At 54.4% G+C, this 14,817-nt stretch overlaps 1 pseudogene; it reads right to left on the reverse strand.

The window, feature by feature from the left end:
* Window positions 1–380: 380 nt before the first annotated feature.
* LOC124529171 (F-actin-capping protein subunit alpha-1-like) lies at window positions 381–14,218 on the reverse strand (annotated as a pseudogene).
* Between the last annotated feature and the right edge of the window lie 599 nt (window positions 14,219–14,817).

The raw sequence follows: 14,817 nt of genomic DNA on the forward strand, positions 1-14,817 counted from the left end.
TTGGCGGATCAGTAAAAACCACAGAAGTACCAGAAGTGCTTTGAAGGATAGGGATAGAAAAGTGCTGAGTGTATTACCTGTCTATATCAATGACAGGGCTTCACGGCTAGGAAAAATTTCTAAAAGGTAAAATGACTCCAGGATAGATCTCCTTCTTCATCATTAAATGTGGCAGAATTTTAAAAAAAAAAAATTACAACTAAATGTAGTGAAAACAGAAAATTACAAGGCAGAGAACACAAAAGAATCAAGGTTAAACAGCATTCCATGAGGCTAGAAAACCTGCAAAATATCACTCTTGTTTATAAATCACTGATTTAGCATATGACTGCATGTCGAATCCTTTCTTTCCACATACTGAAGAATCCTACATTCAGCCTTTAAGCATTCTGCATTTCTTTGCCAGTCCTGTAGCTGAGTATCTTGTTCCAGTCGATTTCCATGCAGGTAACCGGAAGCTGCCGGCACAAGGCCTTGAATGAGGTGTGTGACGTTGTTCGATAGTTTTCACTAATTGCTGTCTGATGTTCATTTTCTGCATGCTCTATGATTTTAATAAACTCCTTGGCAGTTTGGACTTCATTCGAAACAGTTACTGAATCTTGTACATCTTTATGACTAACCAACTGAACATTGCCACCTTCGTAACAGTGAACCTGAATCTTAAGCACTCCAACAACCTGGGCTGTAGGTCGTATGATGGTGAACTTCCACTCTGATCTCCAATGACCATTCCAGAAGGTTTTTGGCTAAAACTGGTGGCTTTCAACACATGCAGTAATGATCTGTTGCTCACCTATAGTTTTAGCGTAAACAGTACAGAAGCCATTGGAATAATGATCTTTCACATAGGCCCTTAAAGCACTGTCACAGGATTCTCTCCAAGACTTCAGGCCTCCATCTACGTCCTCTGGCTGGGGGTCACTTGCTTCTTTCCGTCAATGATCCAACGTAAAGGAAATTTTGTTTTTTGGATCTAAAAATCTGCTATTGCCCAGGTCACCGTGTTCTGTAATTAAGACCTGATCTTCATATCCTTCTATCTTCACAGACGTGAACTGACCCGTTATACTGGGCAAATGCATGTGCTGCCCCTTCCCTGAGGAGATTGTCATTATTAAGTAGTAGCCAGACATCGTTGAACACTGCATTAAATCCCCCTGGGGGTGCATGAGTGATGAATTTAGCAGCTATGTGTACCCTCTCCTCACCTCAAAGTCGGCTGTCTTGGGCTACTCTCCCTTCTCCCATTTCCATGCACCCTCCCTGCCCCCTGTGTGCTTTCCCTTCTGCAGGCTCTCTTTCTACATAATGCACTCAGCTCCTGGAGCATAGTGGAAATGCCTGGAAGTTTACACCCCGCCCCCCAAAGTAGCTCTTAGCCAACAAATGGAGTGCAGGTGAGAGAGGGCTCAGTTCCCTTGGCATGGGGAGAGCCCTGAGGTGTAACGTGCACAGCAGAGTCCCCTGCAGGACAGGATGAAGCCAGCCTCTGCACCCTGGTGGGCCTCCCCTGCCTCCCCCAGTCTCTCTTCAGTGTCCCCCTGGCCCCTGATCCCCCTGGGAGCACTGCTTTAGGAAATCACGAGCTGGGATTCCCCATCTCAGGACCTGCTTCCGGGGAACTTGACCTAAAGCCAGGAGCACCTACAGTATCCCAAGCTCTGTGCAAAATGCTGAGACAGACCGTGATTAACAAGATGTGGTTCCTTCCGCCAACGAGCTCACAGCTTGGTTGGGGCTGATCCTGACAGCAGTGGTAACGCTAAGAAGCCAATGTTGCACACCTACTATGTACCAGGCACCAGGCTGAACACTTGACATACCTTACCTCATGAAAACCCCCTAACCTAGGGCCCCTGGGTGGCTCAGTCTATTAAGCGTCTGACTCTTGGTTTTGGCTCAGGTCACGGTCTCATGGTTTGTGAGTTCGAGCCCTGTGTCTGGCTCCACACTGGCAGCCCCGAGCCTGCTTGGGATTCTTTGTCTCCCCCTCTGTCTCTGCTCCTCCTCTGGTCTCTCTCTCTCGCTCTCTCTCAAAATAAATAAATAAATAAATAAATAAATAAATAAATAAATATTAAAAAAAAAAAAAAAACAACAACCCACAACAACCCCGTAACCCTCTGTGAGGGGATGGTATTATCACCACCACTTTGCAGATGAGAAAACCGAGGCCCAGAAGTCACCTAATATGTGGTCTTGCACTTCAGTGTGGAAGTGGCAGCACTCACCCAGAGCCCTGGCTTCTGCTCCGGAAGTCCGTACTCCTGACCCACCACTACACGGTGTGGCATTTTTTTTGGCAGAGGGCCACGCTTCAGGAGGAGGGGGGAGGGGGTGGCCTCAGCTGCTCCCGTTCGGTAGAGGACAGAGATTCTCCAGGGCCCACGTGGTGACTGGTTGTGAGGGTGTTTCACAAAGAATTTGTTGCTGATCTTGGTTAACCTTTTTTTTTTTTTTTTTAGGTTTATTTATTTTGAGAGGGGGTTGGGGGCACAGAGAGAGAGGGGGGCAGAGAAAATCCCAAGCAAGCTCCTCACCCAGTGCAGAGCCTGACGCAGGGCTCGATCCCGTGACCACGAGATCATGACCTGAGCCGATGTCAAGAGTTGGTCATTCAACTGACTGAGCCACCCGGGTGCTCCCCTCTTGGTTAACTTTCTGTGAATGATACTAATTAAGAACAAAAATAAATAAATACAAGCCCATCTCTCTGACACAGTCACTCCCTGCCCACTCCCTGCTTTCCAGAGCAAGAGATGAGTGGAGGTCCTGCCCCGGGGCAGTGCGGTCTGCCCCAGGTGAAGAGCCCATCCCATGGGTTGTGGTATAAACAGGGTTCTAGCTGCTGCCTTGCCCGGTCTCTACACCATCTGGGCTCCCAGGAGCTCTCAGGCTGTCATGGCGGAAGGAGCTGTGGCCATTGGCCTGTGTCCTTTTGTGATAGAGGCCCCCCCTCTTTACGTCAATGGCCACCAGACCCCTGGGGAATCAGAAGAACTGTCTCAGGAGAAGCCAGACTGTTGCCCTTGGAGAGTATACTGGGGTGGCTGAGAGCACAGACTCAAGGCAGACCGCCTGGGATCAAACCCTAGCTCTGCCATTTACAAGCTGAGTGACTTGAGGGAAATTACTTAATCGTTCAATGCCTCAGTTTTCCCATCTGTAAACTCTGCCTTGTACACAGCAGGCACTATACAAGCGTTGACTGCTATTACTACTGTCACGAGAGGGGTGTCCAGGCCTGCCTAAGACTCCTGACTCACCCAGCAGCTCTTGGCAGAGCCCCTGAGTCTGGACTTGCTCTCCTGGACAGATGTCCCTGGACCCCTCTGTGTACCTGGAGGGGGTGCAGGATAAAGGCTTCTACCTCCCTCTTTCCCCAGCCTCCCCCCTCTGGCTTGCGTCTCACCCACGTGGAGTTTCTGGTGCTCCTCTGAGTCAGAGGTCCTGGCAGTGGGACTGGGAGCTTGAAGGGGACTGTCCCAGGGACCCCACCCTAACTCGGAACGAGGGCACTCTGTCGGCCTACAGGCCTCATAGTGAGGGAGGGGGCAGCTGGCTCAGTGTTCTGCACCTGTGACTAAGCCAGCTTTGCCACTATCTGACTGTGTGACCTTGGCCAGCTCCTTCCCCTGGTCCTGGTGACAGTGTGAGCATTTATGAAACACTGCCTCCAACTCACTGGTCCTCATCATACAAGCAGGGAGGCAGAGGCAGCAACAGCTGAGTAACCACAATACGGACAGGGAGACTTGGTCAGGGAGGGGCTGGGTCAACAGAGACGGCTCCCCACTGATAACAGCTGGACCCCCTGGGGCATTTCCTCAGGCAGGTGCTGTAAAGGTGAGGAACCTAGGCCACAAGCAGGTAGAGCCAGAACCAGAGCCAGCTCTGCTTAGGCGTGGCACCCGTGCCTGACCCTTGGGGCTCAGTGACAAAGGCCAGGTCTGGGGGCTCAGCTCCCGGTGACAGGACCATGCCTCTGTCCCACGCGTGGTCCCTGACCAGTTAGGCAGGCTGAGAAGATGCAGGAAGGCCGTGGCCACACAGAGGGTGGGGGGCAGTTGCCGGGGGTGGGGGCTGTGTCTCCCCTATCAGACTGGGAGCTCCCTGAGCTCAGGGGCTACTCTCCTCAGATGATAGACTCTCTTAGGGGGAACTTTTTCCTTTTTTAAGTTTCTATTAGAGAAATTTGCAATCACAAGTAGAGAATAAAGCATAATGAACTCCCATGCACCCATCCCCAGACTCAGCAGCCATCAGTTCATGGTCAGTCTGGTTTCATCAACCCCCTATCCACTCTCCCCTGCCCCCACCCTTAGATGATTTTGAAGCACACCTCAGGCTGCATATCATTTCACAGATGTTTCTTTTTTTTAATGTTTATTTATTTATTTTGAGAGAGAGAGAGAGAGAGAGAGAACGAACGAGGGACAGAGAGAGGGGGAGACAGAGAACCCCAAGCAGGCTCCACAGCTGTCAGCACAAGCCTCATGGGGGGCTTGAACCCACAAACCATGAGATCATGATCTGAGCTGCAACCTAGAGCAGGACACTTAAGTGACCGAGCCACCCAGATACCCCTGAATGTACATCTGAAGATAAAGACTCTCCTTCAAGAAAAGTACAAAGCCCCTTAATCATAGAGACTTTTGGGAGGTCAGGGACTCACTTCTCACTTCCTCCAGCTCAGGGGAACCCCACTGCCATAGGTTCGAGGTTCCTTCTGCCTCCATTTCCAGGGCATGAAAGATGCCCATGCTGGGTGGGCTCTGAGTGTGCAGTGGATTGACTTTGGCCAAGATCCTTCTCTGCCAGAGTGGAGGGTGACCTCTGAGGTCAGCAGGGCTCTGACCCACCTGCATGGGGCCCTTGGCTCCACCTGTGGCCTATGCTCAGGGCTTTGGGGCCATCCCCCTTTGTGGCCCTCGGGTACAGACTTAGTGGGCATCACTGGCCTGTCTAGTTTGTGCATATATTCCTTTCAGCCCCCCACACTGCTCCTCTCCCCCCTCACAATATTGGATGTGGATCTTTCCATTTGTATGTTTCCTGCAAATAGGCACTGTTGTTTTGGAACAACTTCGGTTAATGTCATTGTGTCACAATCTCCTTTGCTCAGCACTGTTTTAAAATCTAGCCTTGTTGGGGCACCTGGGTGGCTCAGTCAGTTAAGCATCTGACTCTTGATTTCAGCTCAGGTTATGATCTCACGATCATGAGACTGAGCCCCGCATCAGGCTCTGCACTGAGCATGGGGCCCAAGATTTTTTCCCTCTCCCTTTGCCTCTCTCCCCCACTCTCTCTCTCTCCCTTTCAAAAAAAAAAAAAAAAATCTAGCCTTTTTGCTCCAACCTGCTGTCACTTATCCCATGATGTACCACCCCACAATTTTCTGCCCACCCCCCTGGAGGGAATGAGCTGTGGGCCAGCTCTGCCTGGACCAGAGGGACCTGCCTGAGACTCTCAGTATGTAGTCACAAGGGGAGCTGCAGGGTCACAGGACACCTGGTATTTCACTTGACTAAGCATGGCCACCCCGAGTCCACGGTGTGCCATTGGGCCTACGCCTGCCATGCAAAGGGCTCCCGTGTCCCCACATCCCCACCGGTACTGGGCTTTATCCAGTTTTCTCATCTTTGCCCATCCATTGGAAAGAAGTGATGTCTGGTGATTTTCAGCACCTCTTCTCATGTGTGTTCGCTTTTGGGGTCTTGTCTCCCTTCACTGCCCACTCATATCTCTTGCCCATTTTGGCTGTAGGGTTGCCATCCTCCCGTAGCTCTGCAGATGCCCCTTGTATCATCTCATCTAGGTACTAATCCTTTGCAGGTTCTGAGATGGCCAGCCTCCGCCATCAGTCTGTCATCTTCGGGCACTTTGAAACCTAACTCCTCTCCCTCCTGCCGGCCGCCCGGCTCCTTTCTGAGTGGATGGCACAGGTGAGGCCCTTCTCACTGTCTCTGCCCTTTTGGTAAATGCCAGGCATCCGGGACAGGGTACAGCCTGCACCAGGAACTTGTTCTTAGCACGGGGCTCTCAGGCATGGGGGAGGGAGAGACTGGCCAGGACAGGAAGGCAGCTGCCCCAGAGCCCCGTCCCCACCCCTAGGGTGTCCTGGCCCCGGCAGATCTGGATTCAACTGGTTCCTTCGTTCACACACACAGCAGCACTAGGCTGGATCATGGTGTCGGACCTGGGTCCTCCAACTTGATTAAGACCCTGCCCTTGGCCTCAAAAACTCCAGCTCAGTGGAGGGAAAAAACAACACAACAAAACAAAACACACCCACTGACTACAGAGGTGGCTAGGTGGAGGCCTCAGAGAGAGGGCCCTGCAGAATGTAACCTGCACAACTGCCATCGCTGGTCAGGGAGGGCTTCTCAGAGGCGGTGCCTTTGGTCTGGGCTTCGGAGGAAGTATGGGTGTTCTCCAGGCCTCAGCAAGTGGGAATAGGAGTGGAGTTTTTCATCTTTATTTCCAGGGAATATGATTTCTAGGTCTTTCCCTTTCATGGAGTTGAGGGGTCTTTCTCCCTGGTTGTTGCTTCTGAACAGGGCCCAGGGTGCCTCACCAGGAAAAGGAGGCTGGCTTGGGGGTTAGCAGATCTGCCATCTCCGAGTAACCTTGGTCAAGTTCCTTTTTCTCGCTGGACCTAGGCCCCCTCATGTGAATGATGAGGGCCTGGGGTGGACAGAAGCACTCCTGGGACCTTTCAGAATCCCTGGAATGATGCCAACATGGCGGCAGTGGCTGTCTTGCCCTCTTCTTCACCCCCTATCCCCTTCAAGGGACAAGGACCTTGTGGGGAGGCTGCCCTGGGTCCATGGCCCCAGTCTCTCCCCGGGCTCTCTGCTCCCTAAGCCCCCTTTCTGCTAGGCCCAGGGCAGGCTTGACTTGTTTTTCAGGTTTGCCCTCAGAGCCTTTTGGATTTTCCTTGCAACAGCTCCTATGAGTCGAGCAGGTCCTGTGTGTCAGGCTCCGTGCTTGGCGTTTTGCTTCATTTACTTCCCACAGTGAGGCAGGTACTATTATACCACGGTGCTCAGAGAGCGTAAGCCACCTGGCCAAGGTCACCCAGCTTGTACGTGGCTGGACAAAGATTCTAACCCAGCTCTGCCTGCTCCAGGGTCCATTTCTTAATTGCCTCTGCTCACGCCCCACGGGTCCTCCCTTTCCTAAATTCCAGCTGCCCTGTTAGCATTCCCTGGCCAAGCCCTCTCTGTGCTTCTCCTTGATCCCAAACCTCGACCTCCACCTTTCCCAGATTTACTCCTACTTTCCCTTCTGCCTCCCCCCCTCCGCCTCTGCCCCCTTCCCTGCTAGAGCCTTGTCAGCCCTTCCAGGCCTCTCTTTGTTACTCTGCATCTCCCTGGAGTGTGCCCAGGAGCTGGGTGCCTGCACGGAGCCTGGCGGGGGGTGTCCCTGAGGTTCCTCATTAGACCCCAGCCCTGCAGCACCTGCTGGCCCTGAGGAGGGGCCGGTGGGGCCTCTGGACCTCACATCCCGTGGGGTCACGCCCCTTCCTGAGGTCGAACAGGGTGAGCCATGGAGGAGGTCACGCTCTAGGGCCCAGCAGGGCTGGTGCTCTGGGCCCTGGCAGCTGGCCTGGCATGTGCCCGAGGTGACCAGCCTGGAGGTACGTGCGTGTCCTGCTGGAAGCTGCTGGGTTATCAGAGGGGAGTGAATGGGCCGGGACAGCCCGTCTCCTAGGACGTGCAGGGACTCATGCCACCTGGGTGTGTCTGTGCGCGTATGCATGTGCCAGCTGTGCGGGTCCCTGTTGCGGGCCTGGTCCCAGAGGGCAGGTGGTGGGAGTTCCGGGGTCAGCACTTGACTCCCCTGCTGCTAACAGATTCGGCACAGTGTCTGGGATCCAGCGGGAGTCTGACTCTTCCGCACTATTTTTTTTTTTTAATTTTTTTTTTCAACGTTTTTTTGGGACAGAGAGAGACAGAGCATGAACGGGGGAGGGGCAGAGAGAGAGGGAGACACAGAATCGGAAACAGGCTCCAGGTTCCGAGCCATCAGCCCAGAGCCCGACGCGGGGCTTGAACTCACGGACCGCGAGATCGTGACCTGGCTGAAGTCGGACGCTTAACCGACTGCGCCACCCAGGCGCCCCTTCCGCACTATTATTTTTATGGCTAGGAGCCCTCTTCTCCCCTGGGCAAAGCCTGTCTCCCACATGGGAACCCCAGCTGGCAGAGGGCCGGCAGTGGGTGCGTGAAGGGAGCGCTGGGCCGGAAGCACAGCTGTGCAGGCTGTGTCCTGAGGCCACCCCTCTCCCAGCTGCAAAGACATGCCCCCTCTGAGTCTCAGCTGCTGCCAGTGAGCAGGACCAACACCACCCAGGACGGTTGCTTGGGGTCTGAAAGGAATACTGGGGTGTGCAAACTGTAAGTGCCACGGCGCCACATGAACACGGGGGTGTGTTGCCAGCCGGGATCTTCTATTCCCACTTAGCACTGTTCTTGGCCCAGGAAGGGTGATCGACAGATACCACCCCCGCAACGACCTTGAAAACAATTTGCCTCGGCCCCTGAGGTGTGGAAGATGATTGGGTGAGGAGCATTGCGTGAATGAATGAGTGAACGGATCCGTGAAGGGACATCCATCTCTGCAGGTGTTGAGACAGAAGGCTATCCCACAACTGCAAGGTCACGGGGTGTGGGGGGTGGGGGCTGAACCAGAACCAGATGCCTTTTGAGGTGATTTCCCACTGCAGGTTCTTTCCAGGTTCTGTGACTGGAGCTGAGTTTGTCCCCTTTCTTTCTTTCTTTCTTTCTTTCTTTCTTTCTTTCTCTCTCTCTTTCTTTCTTTCTTTCTTTCTTTCTTCTTTTTTTAAATTTTTTTAACGTTTATTTATTTTTGAGAGAGAGAGAGAGAGAGTGAGAATGGGAGAGGAGCAGAGAGAGAGAGGGAGACATAGAATCTGAAGCAAGCACCAAGCTCTGAGCTGTCAGCACAGAGCCCGATGTGGGGCTCGAACCCATGAGTAGTGAGATCATGACCTGAGCCAAAGTCAGACACTCAACCGACTGAGCACCCAGGGGCCCCAAGTTTGGCCCCTTTCTAAGAGACTCTTGTTCCCAAGTCTCCCTGCTGCTGGTGCTGGGCTGGGCACAGTACCTTGTGCCCACACAGTCCTGCCCTCAGGGGTTCTTGGGACTAGAGCTAGCCTAGAGCTAGCTAGCAGAACAGGGGGCCTATGAGCTAGCAGAACGGGGGCTTATGTAGGACCTCTGTGATGGGCCAGGGGAAGGCAAGGGAGGGGAAAACATCCTTTGGGAGGTCAAGGCTGAGTGTGTGCGTGTTGGCACCGCCAGCCCTTTGTAGAACAGCCTGGAAGGCTTCCTGGAGTATAAGTTTTGAATCTCAATGAGGGAGCCAGTGGGCTGGCCCCTGGTCCCAGCCATCATGGCCTGTGGACTGGTATGTACCCGCCCCCTGCTTGCTCAGCCATGCCCAGCCCATGACCCTGATGGCAGGGGGGAGGGGTGCCCAGCTTGGGGGCAGAGGGACTCTGGCCCAGGTAAGTGTGGGAGCAGGTTTTGGTTCTTGCTGGCTCACTTGGGTAGTCTCTTGGGAAGCTGGAGCTTCTGGGTGTGGTTCTGATGCTACGTGACTTGGCTGGTTCTAATCTCTTAGACCCCATTTCTTCCCTCACAAATGCCCGGTTAGCAAAGGTGATCACCCAGGCCCCCTGGGACTCTGGGTGGGGGTCTGTTGGGAGCTACCTGGCCAGCCCAGCCCAAGACCTTGTGCCCTGAGGTGATCTGGGGGTGGTGGGGATTTCTCTTTGTAGCTGCCACCATTTGGGGGCTGGCAAGAACCTCCAGCAAAGTTTATTCCCTGGAATCTGCTCCCTCCACCCCCCCTCTTCTTCTGCCCCATTTTGTCCCCTCACTGTTACATTCCACAGAAGAAAGCGATCCTTCACTCAAGGCCTGAGGATTATGGGCCAGAGAGAAGCCTGTGTTGCCCTGGGAACACTCACGTAGCCCTTTCCCACCAGTACCCTCCTCCTCCTCCTCCCACCAAAGGCTGGGGTTGGGAGTTGATCCTGGCACACCCCAGCCCGAAGGAGCAGCGGGGCATTTGGGGTTCGGGGGCTGGTCAGTCTTTTCCTGTCTCCCTGGGGGTCAGCGACCCAGGGTGGGGTGAACTGGGTTGAGCTTCTAGTGGGCCTTCCCAGGAGGTGGCTAGGGGCTAGGTCCTGGGGTCTCCATGTGCCTGGGCTCCCCTGCCCCCTCACTTCTGCTCTGACCCCCTCCCCTCCCAGGCTGAAGCCCCCCTATCCCTACTAAGCTGGGGATTTCCGCAGGCTGAGCCAACCACCTGACCCTAATTATGGCGCCTTCATCCTGTTGGGGTTAAGCTCTCAGTGGCCTTCCCTGCCCCCATCACAGTGGCCAGGCCTGGGGTCAGAGATTCAGGAGGCTCAAGCCTGCTGGGCCCCCTCTGGGAAGAGCTGATGGACAGTATTCCCCCCTGGGGCCACAGAGGGGTGAGGAGGCAGCTTGCCCTGGGGGTCTGGGTGGACACCTTAAGATGTCCAGAGAACACTGGGGAAGGAAGGCGTGGTTTCTCTGGAGAGCCCTCAGGACAGGGGAAGCCCTGGGGAGCTGACCTCTGGAGGGCAGGGAGGTCTAAAGATGGAAAACTCCCAGAGGCCACAATCTCAACCCTAGCTTCATTTAGAATCACCTAGAAAGATTTTTAAAAATACCCATACCTCAGCCCCACTCGTACTGACACTGATTTCATCAGCCAGGGCTGGGGCAATCATTGGTATTTAAAAAATTCTCCGGGGCACCTGGGTGGCTCCGTCGGTTGAGTGTCTGACTTCAGCTCAGGTCATGATCTCATGGTTCGTGGGTTTGAGCCCCGCGTCCGGCTCTGTGCTGACAGCTCAGAGCTTGGAGCCCGCTTCACATTCTGTCTCTGGCTCTCTCTGCCCCTCCCCCACTTGTGCTCTGTCTCTCTTGTCTCTAAAATAAATAAACATTATTATTTTTTTAATTCTCCCCTGATAATTCTCATGGACGGAGGGCCAGTTTGAGAATCACTGCTCTATCCAACACCCCACTGCCCTCGAGCCAGTAGAAGGCCCTTGAGGGAGGTCACTCCACTAGTTGGGCAAGGCTGGGTTGGAACTTGGTGTTTCTAACCCTCTGGCAGGCCACTTCCTCTTGGCCTCCTCTGTCACCTGGAGGCTTACCAGGTGTCCCATTCATTTCATCATTTAGATCCTTAGGAGCTGTGTGGCCCTGAGCAAGTTGCTTAACTTTGCTGTACCTGCTTTCCCTGCTGTGACAATAGGCCCTAGTGATAAGAATTGAATGAGATGATGCCTATAAGGCCCAGAATGCACACGGGGGAAGAGTAACCTTCATCTTTCTGCTTTCTGCCTAGGGCCAGGGCAGGGTCTGGGCAGAGGCCTCCTTGATCATCCCACCCCTCAGGCAGTGTCAGAGCTCTCTCAGGTGGAGTGAGGGGTGGTTTTCTAGAGGTTCCTTGGGCCCTGGAAGGGAGGTGTGAAGTGGAAGGAAAGTGCTGGAAAGAATGGCTCCCTCTCTCACCAGACCTCTTGCCTTTCTTATTGTGGTGTCACTGGTATGGGTCCTGCAGCTACAGGAATGGCCGTCAGGTGTCACCCTCAGCTCATGCTTGAAGTGAAGGCAGCACAGGAAGAGGAAAAGGAGCTGGCTGGAGAAAGGGAGGAGGACCCATCCCTCCCCTCCCACACCCCCTCTGGGAGTGGGTGAGCTTGGAGAGGGCCTGGGATGGTGGGATGGCTGTTAATTTCTGCAGGAAGGTGTTGTACAAAGCCTCATTTGTCTGCCTTCAGAATTCTCCCTCCCATGCTGATAGCAAATCCCAATTCAACAGGTTCTTTATGGGGCACCTGCTGCACACATAGGGTAATTTTACTGAACACCTACTATGTGCAGACTCTGTACACACAGTTGGCCATTCAGTATTGACAACAACCCTCTGGGTTAGTACGATTATTAGTCCCATGTTATAGACAAGGAAACCGAGGCTCATACTGGTTATGTGTTGGGCCTGAGGTTACCCAGCGGGACAAGGATTGAGGGCTTTCTGGAGCCTAAATTCTTTCTCCTACACCATATTTACTTCCAGAGAGTCCTAGGATAGGTAACTTGCAGCAGGCTTCCCATTGGGTTTGGAGTGGATGTGGCCGGTGGCCCTGCTGTCTGGCTAGAGAGGAGCTCAGACAGGTCATGCTGCCAGCAGGCAGAGGAAGGAACCACATCCACATCCACTGGGGTGGCTGGGAGTGGAGTCTGGATTCGTTGTGGGTATTGGACATGCGCAGGCTGCACACACAGCAGCAATGAGACGTACTCTGTCTGCCCATGTGCTTCTCTGAGCAAACTCCCCCACCCAGAGTTACTTCAATTTCTTTACCTGTCAATTCCAGGGGCAGACTTTGTTCATCCAATACACTGTCCTGGCTTCCTGCCTCCTGCTGGCCTCTGTACTCACCACTTCTCAAGGACAGATACTAAGAGGGACAAGACAAGCCACCCCCCCCCCACCTGCAGTCACCCCACTTGAAGTCTAGACCAGTGGTCTCCAAAGAGTGTTTGGCCATGCTCCCTAACAATAAAAAAACATTATTGAGAGACACTAGTAATATAAGCATATTTTTATGTTGTTTACCTTATAAACCACACTCAACCTAAGTGAAAAGAGGAGATTAAAAAAAAATAGATGCCCTACTATTTTCCTCCTGTACCTCTGTACTCATATACACACAATACTTTAGCCCCAACTGTTCTAGGAGATGAGAGGAGGGTGTTGGTCCAACTCTGCTCAAGATGAATGTGTGGTCAGCGTTCCAGAACACCCTTGCCCACCCCTTCCAGGCCCTAGCAATGGAAGGGAGAAACTTCAGGGACAGCAGGTGGGAGTGTGGGCAGGCAGGAAGCAGAAGCAGGGCCATGTCTGAGGAGAGATCCAGATAATCCAGACAAGAGGCAGGTTTTAATTTTCGATCCTGATGCTGAAAATTTTGTGATTGCTTTTTACACTGTCTCAGGACATACAGGACCAGGGCACTGTGCCCCAGGTAGTATCTGATTTCATGTACTTTAGGTAGTTCTGTCCCATTTCCAACAGTTTAAACCATGCCATTCCCCCCTTCCCAGAGGTTGGGAAACATTCCACCTACTACAGGAAGGAGAGAGCCCATCTGGGGAAGCACTTAGGTGCCCCCTTCTCTGGGGCTGCCACCTCCACTGTCCCTCCTGGGTTAGAGGCCCCTGTGTCCCCCTCACCCGGGTAGATCCTCATGTAGGGCCCAGCACTTGGGGGCCTCATGTAGGGCCCAGCACTTTGGGGTACAGAAGGGAGCCCCTCTATGAGGCTTAAGAGAAGCCTTAAGAGAGAAGTCTTAAGTCTTAAAAGAAGCCCCTTCCCCCCCAACCCTGTCTGGGTGCTGGAGAAGAACCAAACGGCCTGTGAAGGCATCTGTCTGCCCTTGAGGGTAGCTGCCAAGACGGCAGCCATTATGGCTGGCCTGGTGTGGGTGCCTTTGTGAGCAGAGGCTGGGTGTCTGTTTCTGTAGTCACTGGGCGCTTGTTCTGTGGGGTGAGGGGTGTGGGGGTGGGGGCACGTACGTGAGGCTGGGCACGAACAGCCTCACCTACCAACCGTATTCCTGCCAGGTACAACCAGCTACTGCGGCTGCCCGCCGTCCGCCTCCTCCCTTCCCTGGGCATGGCCAAGCCGGGGGGCAAATGACTTGGCGGGTACCTCCCCTTGCTTGGACCCACTGGTGCAGGGCGGGCTCACCTAGGGCACAGGCAGGACTCCCAGCTAGGTGGGTGCTCTGCCAACACCGCTCCCCGGCTCCCGGCTCCCGGCCAGGAGGATGGGGGGAGTGAGGCATGGGAGGGGGCTCAGGGCAGAGATAATGCTCCCCCCCCAACCTCCTCTCGCAGGCTGTATGCGTAGAGCAGGGCAGAGGGGTCTGAAAAGAAGGGGGAGTTGCTCTGTTTAGGGCCAGGAAATGATTTCCATGCAAATTAGATGCAAACTCCTTAATGAGTTTGCAATTAGGAGAGGAGGCTGCCAGGCCCGGGCAATGCCTGCGGGTTTTATGAATGGGCCTGCGTGGGGTGGGGGTGGCGGCGCGCCGGCCCGCCCCCACATTTCCCTGCCGCTGCGGCCGCGACATGCCGCGCCGCACGTTGCTGCCTCCCGGCCCCGCCGCGACCTGGCCCGCCACCAGCGGGTCAGCTGCTTCAGACGGGGCTCCGGAGGCTGTCGCCCAGAGTCCCCGCCACGCCGTCCCGCCGTCCCGGCCTCCCTCCCACCGCCGACGACGCGTCGGGCCCGACGACACGCCCCCCTGGGGCCCGGCAGGGGCTCTCCCCTCTGGCGCCCCTTTCCCCGGTTATTGGTTATTGGAATGGCTTCCCGAAGCAGGAGGCAGTGAGGTTAGCCTTCAGGCCCTGCTGCCCTTAGGGTGGGCAGCTCTGGGAGGTCACTGACCATAGGAGGGGGGTGGGCCCCCAACTTGGGAGGGCAATGACCTTGGGAGGGATGGAAGTATAGGTGAGAGGAGAGAAACCAGTTCCAATTCCAGATTGCACCTCCCCAATCATGCCAGTTCCCCCCTGCCTAACCTCAAAAGGCCTGTTCCCACCACCCCAAGGCACCTGCTTTTTTTCTGCAGCTCTACTGCAGGTCTGCTCTGGGCCTTGCTCTGACCTGGGGCCAAAGAGTGGGTCTCCTGGGTGGGTGGTCAGCTCTATTCAGAAAGAGACTCAGCAG

The sequence above is a fragment of the Lynx rufus genome, unplaced genomic scaffold, assembly GCF_022079265.1.
Source record: "Lynx rufus isolate CCGP_SWC_20201006 ecotype Redwood Valley unplaced genomic scaffold, mLynRuf1.p SCAF_6, whole genome shotgun sequence".
NCBI classification, from domain to species: Eukaryota; Metazoa; Chordata; class Mammalia; order Carnivora; family Felidae; genus Lynx; species Lynx rufus.